This window comes from Trachemys scripta, chromosome 9, assembly GCF_013100865.1.
Source record: "Trachemys scripta elegans isolate TJP31775 chromosome 9, CAS_Tse_1.0, whole genome shotgun sequence".
Lineage (NCBI taxonomy): Eukaryota > Metazoa > Chordata > Testudines > Emydidae > Trachemys > Trachemys scripta.
In genome coordinates this window covers 25991423-26001392 of record NC_048306.1, presented here as the reverse complement: position 1 = coordinate 26001392, position 9970 = coordinate 25991423, and positions in this window count along the sequence as shown.

Below are 9970 nucleotides of genomic sequence, written 5' to 3'. Positions count from 1 at the left end.
TTGCTATATTGCCAGCCCTCTATAAAGGGAGCTAGGAAACCAAGCTTAGCGCAGTCAAGACCAATGCATATTCAAGCCACTAATTACATACAACCTCCCACGAAGGGGTCTTTGAACAAGGACAAAGAGCTGGCTTTCCCCATAAGAGAAGTCTCTTCCTTAGGTCCTATCCTCTTCTGACAAGATACAAGTAACTCCCATTGGAGTCAATGGGAGCTGTGCGGGCTCAGCACCTCTGAAAATTAGATCCTGCATGTCTTAAACTGGGTGCCCAAAAGCTGAAGCAGCCAGAAATAGGGCCACTTCTGAAATTGTTGTCCTTACATTCTGCACCACAGTTTCCTCAGCAGCTTGTCCCTTGTAAAATGAGGATAATAAGCTGATCGCACTTTGTAAAGTGCTTTGAGATCGGTGGATGGAAAGTGCTAGTTAAGTGCTAAGTATTGTTAATTATTATTACTCTGAGAAGGCACAAAAATAGGGCAGGTAAGATCCATCTCATACTGCTGCTATAGGAAATTATTTCTCCTGTCTCTACCCCCACATCAGTTTAATGGGAAAGCACAATTGCCACTATCATTGCTCATTAGTCCTTAGCACTATACACATACCCAGGAAGACACAGTCCCTGCCCCAAAAAGCTCACAGTCTACACAGTGGGCTTTCCTATAATTCAGCCTGTGGGAAATGAAAATACCATTCCGCTTTGAACATTTCCATATTTAACCACTTCTGCCTCTAGATCTGTCTCTCACCATTCATGCATCCATCATCTTTCTCTTCACTCTTTACATAGCTACTACGAAAGAGCTTTACAAAAGAGCTTTTGCTCTTACTGAAATCCATAAAAACTTCCATGGTTTTAGTGGTGCAGGGCCAGGGTCCCAAAGTCCATTCCAGGGGAGTGCGAAACCTATGTCAATTCCCGGGACCATAGATATCCAGTTCCGGTTCCTTCCCTCTGCCCCAGTGAATGGTCTGAGAGCATAGACTGCCTTAGTGATCATATCATCAGAGACAATTTCAGGTAAACCCTGCACTGTAGTGTTGTGCCAACATGGAGTGGATTCTGGCTTCGCCCTGCACTCAGGGGCATGCTCAAGATCTTCTCATCATCTGAATGAGTTTTACTTGATCAGTCTTTGCAGCCAGAATTATACTTGTAAACATCTCAGTTGTAATCAGCTAATTTGCAGGGAGCTTAGCAGGGATGAGCTCAGTATCTTAAACTTGGATAGCCCTGCTTAAGCCAGGTGGGCTAGGAACCCAGGCAGAACGCTAAGTTGGACAGAATGTAGGCAGAGCTTTTTTTAGTGTAATTGAAATGAAACCCAGGGAGAAAAAAGAAATCAGAACTCTGGGGGAAAGAGGGATGAGCCCCCTTCTGCCCCATTGGGAGACAGGTAATTAATTTTAACAGTAGACTGTGCCTTTAATGCCCTGTGGAAAAGCTCTGGGATTCTGAAACCCTGGGCACCTGCCCTAGCTAGACCTCAGGAGCAGTGGCAGGCAGATTATCCTGAGTCCAGAGAAAGAGGAAGCAGAGGAGGATATTATGGGCCTCATCCATTCCCCAGCTGGAGACAAGGCCGGGCTGTGGCAGGATGTTGGTGGTGGGATGTGATGGGAATTAAAGAAGAAAGTGGAAGGAGGAAGCCAGAGAAGAAAGGAGCTGAGTCCCCTCCTATTTCTCCTAAGGCTGCAGTGAGGAAAGGTGCACTAGGGATTTGGAGACATATTATGGCTTGGTTAGGATGGGGCATCTCCTACTCTGATACATTAACACTTCTGTTCTCTGGTTTCCAGCTCAACCACATGCAGGCTCCTGGGTTCCCTGCTTGGAGTCGGCAAAGTTCTTTAGCGTCTCAGCAGGCAGACAGCCCTCTTTTAGCCCCCTGCGGGCCAGAAGACGCTACCCACCTACCTAGCCACTATTGATTATTAACATTACTGGTCCGCAGCACTTTACAAGACCCAGAAGGGTCCCTACCCCAGTGAGCTCATAACGTAACCACACAGGGTAAGCGACCTTCCCCCAGAGTACTGGATGGGAGGGACAGAATCAGCCCCTCCCTCTCCCAGCCTGAGAAAAAGGGAGGTAGAGAGGTCTTACCTGTGAGATGAGTGAACAGAGCCCAGCTCCTCTTCCAGACCCTTCTTCTGTAGCCAAGTTACTAGGAGGCTTCTGCTCTCTGCTTGTAGGCTTCTTATAGCTCCTTGTTAGTCCCTCCCCTGGAGGCTGCTCTTGCCAGAGGGGCTTTGACTGGAGATGTGATTTGTGTGTGTGTGCGTATTGTAGGGGGAGTATTTTGAGGCTAGAATCCTATTACTTTATTAGTTGGGGGACTTTTAGTAAGTAAGAGTGGGCTATAAATAATGCTTCTGCTGGAGCCCTGAGAAGGCAGATTAGAGGGATAGGTAGAGCAGGCTTAAACCCTGATGATGGTACTGTAATTAGGATGGATGCTTTGCTCTTGCACATTTGAAGTTTGCACAATGCTGGGAGCCTGTTTCCACAATCACTGCACTGCTGCAAAATCACACCAGGTCATTAGGAGACTTGGTTTGAGAAGCTAGCAGGGAGAGGTGTGGCGAGGAGCCCTGGGAAGCCCGGGGAGAGAGCTGACACTGGAATGGGGAAGCTTTGTGGTCCTTGTTTCTTCCTGGCATTCGTCAATCATAGAATCATAGAAATGTAGGACCTTGAGAAGTCATGAAGTCCAGCCCCCCGCACTGTGCTAGGACCAAGGAAAACTAGACCATCACTGATTGGTGTTTGTCCAACCTGTTTTTAAAAACCTCTAATGATGGAGATTCCACAACCTCCCTTGGAAGCCTATTTCAAAATGTAATGGTCCTTATTGTTAGAAAAAAATTCCTAATATCTAACCTAAATTGCTGTAGATTAAGCCCATTACTTCTTGTCCTACCTTCAATAGTCATGAATAACAAGTGACCAGGTCCTCTTTATACCAGCCCTTAACATATCAGAATACTTTTATCAGGTCCCTTCTCAGTCGTCTTTTCTCAAGATTAAGCATGCCCAGTTTTTTAACCTTTCCTCAGAGGTGAGGTTTTTAAGCCTTTTATCATTTTTGTTGCTCTCCTGTGAACTCTCTCCAGTTTGGCCACATCTTTCCTAAATTGTGGCGGTCAGAATAGGACACAGTTCTCCAACAGAGGCCTCACCAATGCCAAGAAGAGTGGGACAATTACCTCCTATGTCTTCCATATGACAGTCCTGGTCATATGTAACCCATGTGCCTAATAGGGAGATATCTCTTTAAGAGACCAATTGGGGGGGAGGTAGGAGTGAGTTGTGTCTGGGTCATTGTTCCTATTGGGATCCAGGAAGTGGGCGGACAGAAGCCCGCCCACTGCTAAAGGACCTCCCCCCCAGCCTAGGGGTAGGATCCACAGGTCCGGGATTCCAAGTAATTGCAGGGGACAACTAAAGATATAACAGGAACAGGAATGAGGTCACAGGGCTAAAGGAAGGGAACCAGACGGGAACACCGAGCAGAGAACTCCGGGCAACGCCCACTGCTTCTCAAAGGTGTCAAGGGAGCCAGCGGATGCCGCCCAGAGGAACTCTGCCCGAATGTGTGAACAGACTGAGGAACGGAAATAGGCCCCACAGTTGCAGGAAACCCCGTTGGCTAACCTCCTCTCCCTGGTTTTGTAGATGGCCATTTTGGCCAGGGCTAGGAGGAGGTTGGCAAGGAGGACCCGTGAATTTGTGGGGCCATGGATAGGAAGTGCATTGATGAGAAGGTGAGGGGAAAAGTGCAACCAAAAACGTAATAATATATCTAGGAGGAGCTGGAATAGGGGCTGCAACCTGGTGCACTCCAGATATACGCATGCGAGGGTCTCCCTCATGCCGCAAAAGGGCCAGGTGTCTGGGAGGGGAGTGAACCACGCCAAGTACATGCCCGTGCTCACGGCTCCATGAAGGAGCCGCCAGCTGATGTCCCTGGCGAGCCTCAGGACCAGGGTGAAATATAGGCTGGCCCACCAGGGCCCCTCACCCTCCAGAGGTGGCAGGAGGTCCCACCACTCCGTGTTGGGGCGGGACGCGAGGGTGAGGATGTAAAGAGTGTGGAGCATGAGCGTGTACAGATGTTTCCTTGGTGCAGTCCGGAATGGAACTGGCTGCAATTTGTGCAGCTGGCTTGCAGTAAAGGGGTGCAATGACCAGGTAGATCCATGGGGCAGGAGCCCGATGAAATGGTCCAGAGGGCCTGGGGTGTAGGATGAGTGGGGTATTCCCTCTTGCAGGACCTGGTCAAGGAAACCCTGAGCAGTGGGTGGTTAGGGGCCCTCACTTCCTGAAATACGTGCCGGAGAGTACGAGGCCTGGAGAGCCCCATGCACTGAGTGAACATCAAGGGATCCAGCCAGTCTCCCCGATTGTAGTCCAGGAGGTCTCCGACTCTGGTGACTTCTACCAGGATCAACCTCTGGCACACCGAGGGGGACTCCGCCACCTGTACACGAAGCAGGGGCTCCGCGAGCAGATCCACCACCTCGGTGGCTGCCACGGACCTGGTCACCAAGAGCAGTTTCCAGGTCCAGAGGAGGTCCTGGTAGAAGACCGGCAGCCCAGAGAGTCTCACAGAAGACCTCTCGGATGGAGATAAAGGAGCTGCCAGACCTATCGGAGCCCTCAGAAGTGGCACAGGAGGGCGCGCGCCCGTACGCTACATGCCGGACTACCTGCACCATAAATGAGCCTCTGCAGGGCCTTGAGTCGGAAGACACTTCTGGGTCATTGTTGCTAGGCAGATTAAGCACTCCACATCCAGAAGCTTCTGGAATTGGGTGTGGTAGTTTTGGGTCTGCCCTAATAGATTCCATGTTGCTGGGGTCAGGCTCCATGAGGGCGAGCTGTCAGGGCAGCTGCTTTGCAGAAGGTCATGTCCCCTGGGTGAGTTGGGAGAAGCTGAGCCCAGGAGTAGGGTGACCAGACATCCCGTTTTTAAAGGGACAGTCCCGTTTTTTGGGACTTTTTCTTATATAGGCGCCTATTACCCCCCACTCCTGTCCTGTTTTTTCATAGTTGCTATCTGTAGCCCTACCCAGGAGCAGAAAGCAGGCTATTGTCCCTAACTCTGAAGCATTTTGCAGCAGGTTAGTGATATTGTTAATGTTAACCCTCTAACAGAGAAGCCTGGGCAATGCTAATTATAGCAAAGGGAAATTGGGAGGGAAAAATAACTTCTATTTTAGTTGTATGCTTTGAATGTTGTTTTGATGTTAGCCAAACTGTTCTAGTTAAATTGTGTCAACTAGTCTGATTCACTAACTTTTCTTTAAATGTAGTAATGGGTAGAAAGAGTCATTTCTATTTTGCTCTTCTCAGTTTTGTATTTTCTTGTAACAGGGTTTCTTTAAATCTATACATTTAACTGAGTGGTTAATCAGTTAGCTGACTGGCTAGCAGTGATTTCAGTAGAGGAAAAGTCTGCATGGATTCCAACTGAAGATGCCTACAAGCAAGTGGAGGGAAGATGTTGTTTTAGACCAGTGGTCTCCAACCTTTTTATGCCCAAGATCACTTTTTGAATCTAAGGGTACGTCTTCACTACCCGCTGTATCGGCGGGTAGCAATGATTTATCCGGGATCGATATATCGCGTCTCGTTAAGACGCGATATATTGATCCCCGAACGTGCTCACCGTCGACTCCGGAACTCCACCAGAGCGAGCAGCGGTAGCGCAATCGATGGGGGAGCCGCGGCCGTTGATCCCGCGCCATGTGGACCCCAGGTAATTCGATCCAAGATACTTCAACTTCACGTAGCTGAAGTTGCGTATCTTGGATTGATTCCCCCCCCCCCCAAGTGTAGACCAGCCCTAAGGGCAACCCAGGATCTACCCTGCCCTCTCCCTGAGGCCCCTTCCCTTCCCCAAAGGCCCCTTCCCTGCCCTGCTCACTCCATCCCCCCCAGTCGCTTGCTCCTCCCCCACCCTCACTCACTTTCACCGGGCTGGGGCAGGGGATTGGGGTACAGGAGGTGTGCGGGCTCTGGGCTGGGGCCAAGGGGTTCACAGTGTGAGAGGGGGCTCAGGGCTGAGCCTGGGGCAGGGGGTGGGGTTGCACGGTGCAGGCTCTAGGAGGTAGTTTGGTGCAGGAGGGGGCTCCAGGCTCGGGCAGAGTGTTGGGGTGCAGAAGGGGGTACAGGATGCTGGCTCTGGGAGGGGGGTCAGGGCTGGGGTTTGGGGTGCAGAAGGGGGTACGGGGTGCTGGCTTTGGAAGGGGGCTCAGGACTGTGGTTCGTGGTGCAGGAGGGGGTATGAAGTACTGGCTCCGGGATGGGGCTCAGGAATGGGGTTGGGGTGTGGCCTCCCGCCAGGCAGCACTTACCTCCAGTGGCTCCTGCTCGGCGGCGAGTGCAGTGAGGCTAAGGCAGGCTCCCTGCCTACCTAGGCCCCACATCACTCCTGGAAGGGCCAACACGTCCCTGCAGCCCCTGGGGGGTTGGGGAGAATGGGGCATGTGGCTCTGCACGCTGTCTCTCTCTGCAAGCACCATCCCCTCAGCTCTCCCAGCCAATGGGAGTTGCAGGATGGTGCTTGCAGGCAGGAGCAGCACACTGAGGGAGTCCCCTGCCACCGGCACCGCCCCTGGGGCTGTGGGGCTACAGTGGCCGCTTCCGGGAGTGGCGTGGGGCCGGGGTAGGCAGGGAGTCTGCCTTAGTGGCAGCCACACTGCACTGCCGCCGGAGATCACGCTCGACTGGAAGATCCTCTAGGATCGACCAGTCGGTCGCAACGACCAGTTGATGACCACTGTTTTAGACTCTTCAGACTGTATAGATTTGGTGATTGAAGACACTACTTGAGACTTAGGAGAACAAAACCTAAGCTTTTGGGAACTTTCAGTTTCTTCTCACTGTATTTCTGTGGGGACTGAACTGTTCAGATTTTAATTTGTTTTCTTTATTTATGTTTATGTATAACTGTGAAGGTAATGTCTGTGGATTATAAAATAGCCATATTATGCTGTAAAAATTAGATTATATGTTTCTTTATCATAAGATTTTATAAAGTTATTTAATTAAATTCATTTCTTTAGTTCCTTTGGGGACTTGAATATGGGGAGGTTGACCCTGTGCAATCCTTGCTGAAAATCCTTAGAGACTGAACTCTGGTCTCCAGCTACTTTCTATGGGAGTTGGGTTTTTTTAAGGCACTGGAGATGGGAAATGAAGTGAACTCTAGCCCCCACAAAAGTTACAAATTTGTGCTCGAACAGACAGGGACTTGAGGATTGCTCAGAACTCACCTCTGAATTCTTTTGAGGAATATTGCAGTTAGTTATAAAAGAATGTGGTGTTATTGAACATTATTGAATTTGTGCACTGTATTAATATTATTAAGATAATAGAAACTCATATACAGTTAGGGTTAGATCCCTATAGGACCATTTTGGTCACTGATGTGTCCCCTGTTGATAGTACAGCAGACATTAAGAGGGCTATGAGAATCTTTGGTCATGTGACTAATATGAGGCGGGTGAAGGGAGAACAAAAGAATATGATTCTCTGTTAATTTGAAGACTCTGTTTCTGTGATACACATAGGAAGAAAATGTGTTGCAGAAGCTAGGGCAGAAATAGGATGTGACTCCTATTCAGTTTGAGGTGTTGCCATTTATGTCCACTGGTTCTGTGCTGAGTACCTCAGTGCATTAATCAGGGATATTCTGTGTATTCTGACAGAGGGTTCAAGACTGAGACACACGCTGTGGTAACACCTGTGGGTGATAGACAGACTAGGTGGTTAACAGATGCTACACCAGTTATCGACCGGGGTCTGTCGGCATTACACATACACTCCAAAATGATAATACACTTTTTTGCAGCTGCATCACATTATTGACTCATATTCAATCTGTGATCCACTGTAATCCCCAGGTTCTTTTCAGCAGTACTACTGCCTAGTGAATTATTCCCCATTTTGTAGTTGTACCTTTGATTTTTTCCTTCCTAAGTGCAGTACTTTGCACTTGTCTTTACTGAATTTCATATTGTTGATTTCAGACCAATTCTCCAATTTATCAAGATGTTTTCATCTTCTTCTAAAGCAGCAGGTACTGTCTGCTGCTGGAGGTGGGATGTCAGGCTAGCTGAGTCAATCATCTCTTCTGGTATGGCAGGAGGTGGGACTAGCTGGGCCAATGATCTCTCCCATATGGCAGTTCCAGCATACTCCTATAAGAATGTGGCTCACATGTCCCTACTGGTTTCATAACAACACGTGCTGGCCTCAGCTGATCCTATTACAATGCCTTTAATCAATGGCTTCCTGCTGTGAATGGAAAACTCTTGCAAGAGTAAAGGTGGCTTTGTTTTATGAGACAAAATAGCCTCCACTCCCAACTTCCTTCTGCCTTTACAGACTGGGCCAAATAGCAGGAATTTCCCCAGCCTCTCTCAGAAGGGCTGGCCTTGTGTCATCCTATGGCTCCCAAAAGCGAGAGGGAGAGACAGGCCAACAGACGGAGAGTGCCCAATTCCAAATTGAAGATGTGATGAAAGGATGTTTCCAAACTTATGTTTAGAACTGGGGAAGCCTCTTTGGTACCCTCACTTGCCTGGTTGCTACAAGGCTGCCCTTTCTCATTACTGCAACTCCAGAGTCTCCCTCTGGTTTCTCTTGTCCCCATTACTGCCAGGATAAGGAGGCACTCTCCTGATGAGAAGCTTCTCAGGTTAGGTGACTCCTCCAGGGCTGCTCAGTGCTTGGCTATCCTGCTCTCTTTGCAGTGTGATGGACTCATGCACAGGAGGCCCAAAGGAGGAGAGAGCCAGCTAGCCCAACAGGAAAGTGGGAGGTAGGCAACTCCCTGAGGAAGTGGGACGCTCAGGAGAATGTGGATGATCAGGTGTGAGATCAGGGCCAAGTTCAATGCTAATCATATCCGTCACCCTGAGCCCCCTGGTGAGACTGCCCTATCAATCTGCTGGAATCTGCTTTACATTTAGTGTGAGACACTCATCAAACTCTATAGCCTCCCCTTGAGGCTGCCTCTCCAATGTGTACGTCTGAACATGATTATAGATTCATAGATTCCCAGGTCCGAAGGGACCGTTGTGAGTCTAGTCTGACCTGCTGCATAACAGAGGCCAGAGAACGTCCCCTAAATAATCCCTAAAGCAGAGCTTTAAGGAAAACATCCAACTTTGGTTTAAAAATTGTCAGTGATGGAGAATCCACCACGACCCTTCATAAACGGTTCCAATGGTTAATTACCCCCACTGTTATGCCTTATTTCCAGTCTAAATTTGTCTAGCTTCAGCTTCCAGCCATTGGATCATGCTATATTAATACCAGCACATAATCTGATTTGCCAGTCAATGTGAAGGGAGTGCCAGGCCCCCGGAAGCAGCAAGATCAGGAACCACTAGAGCTCATTCATGGGAAATATTCTACAGCACTATCTGTCTGGCTATCAGCTGGCGCAGTCCCAGGCTGTCAGAGTTGTCAAATGGGGTGACATATTTTGCCAAAGGGAGAGGGAGAGAGAGAGGAAGGTCTTACTAAAGTACTAGATGAAGCCCATTCTCTTTGGCCTCTGACAGAGTGTGAGTTCAGAGTTACAACAGCCTCTGATCACAGCTAAAACCCCAGGAAAAGAAATTCAACAACAAAGTCTCCTTCCCTCCTTCAGCAAGAAAATCCTCCCGGAATGAGTTTTCTTTGGGGAAAAAATGTGGTGATTTCTGTCAATTTGCAATGCGCTGCAACATGTGCTGATCGCTCTGCATACAGAGTGTGCCAAAGTCTCCTCTCCCACCAGGAGAGATTTGTTGAGTTCCTGTGATTGCACCTGGCAGCAGGATAGTGACTGCACTCACAGCAACACGAGACTATGTGCTTTTACACTGAGGGGTTCTGGTCTGAGAATGAAGCTCAGATCCCAAGGACTATTATCAGAACCCAGCCAGAAGTGTCCATTATGAG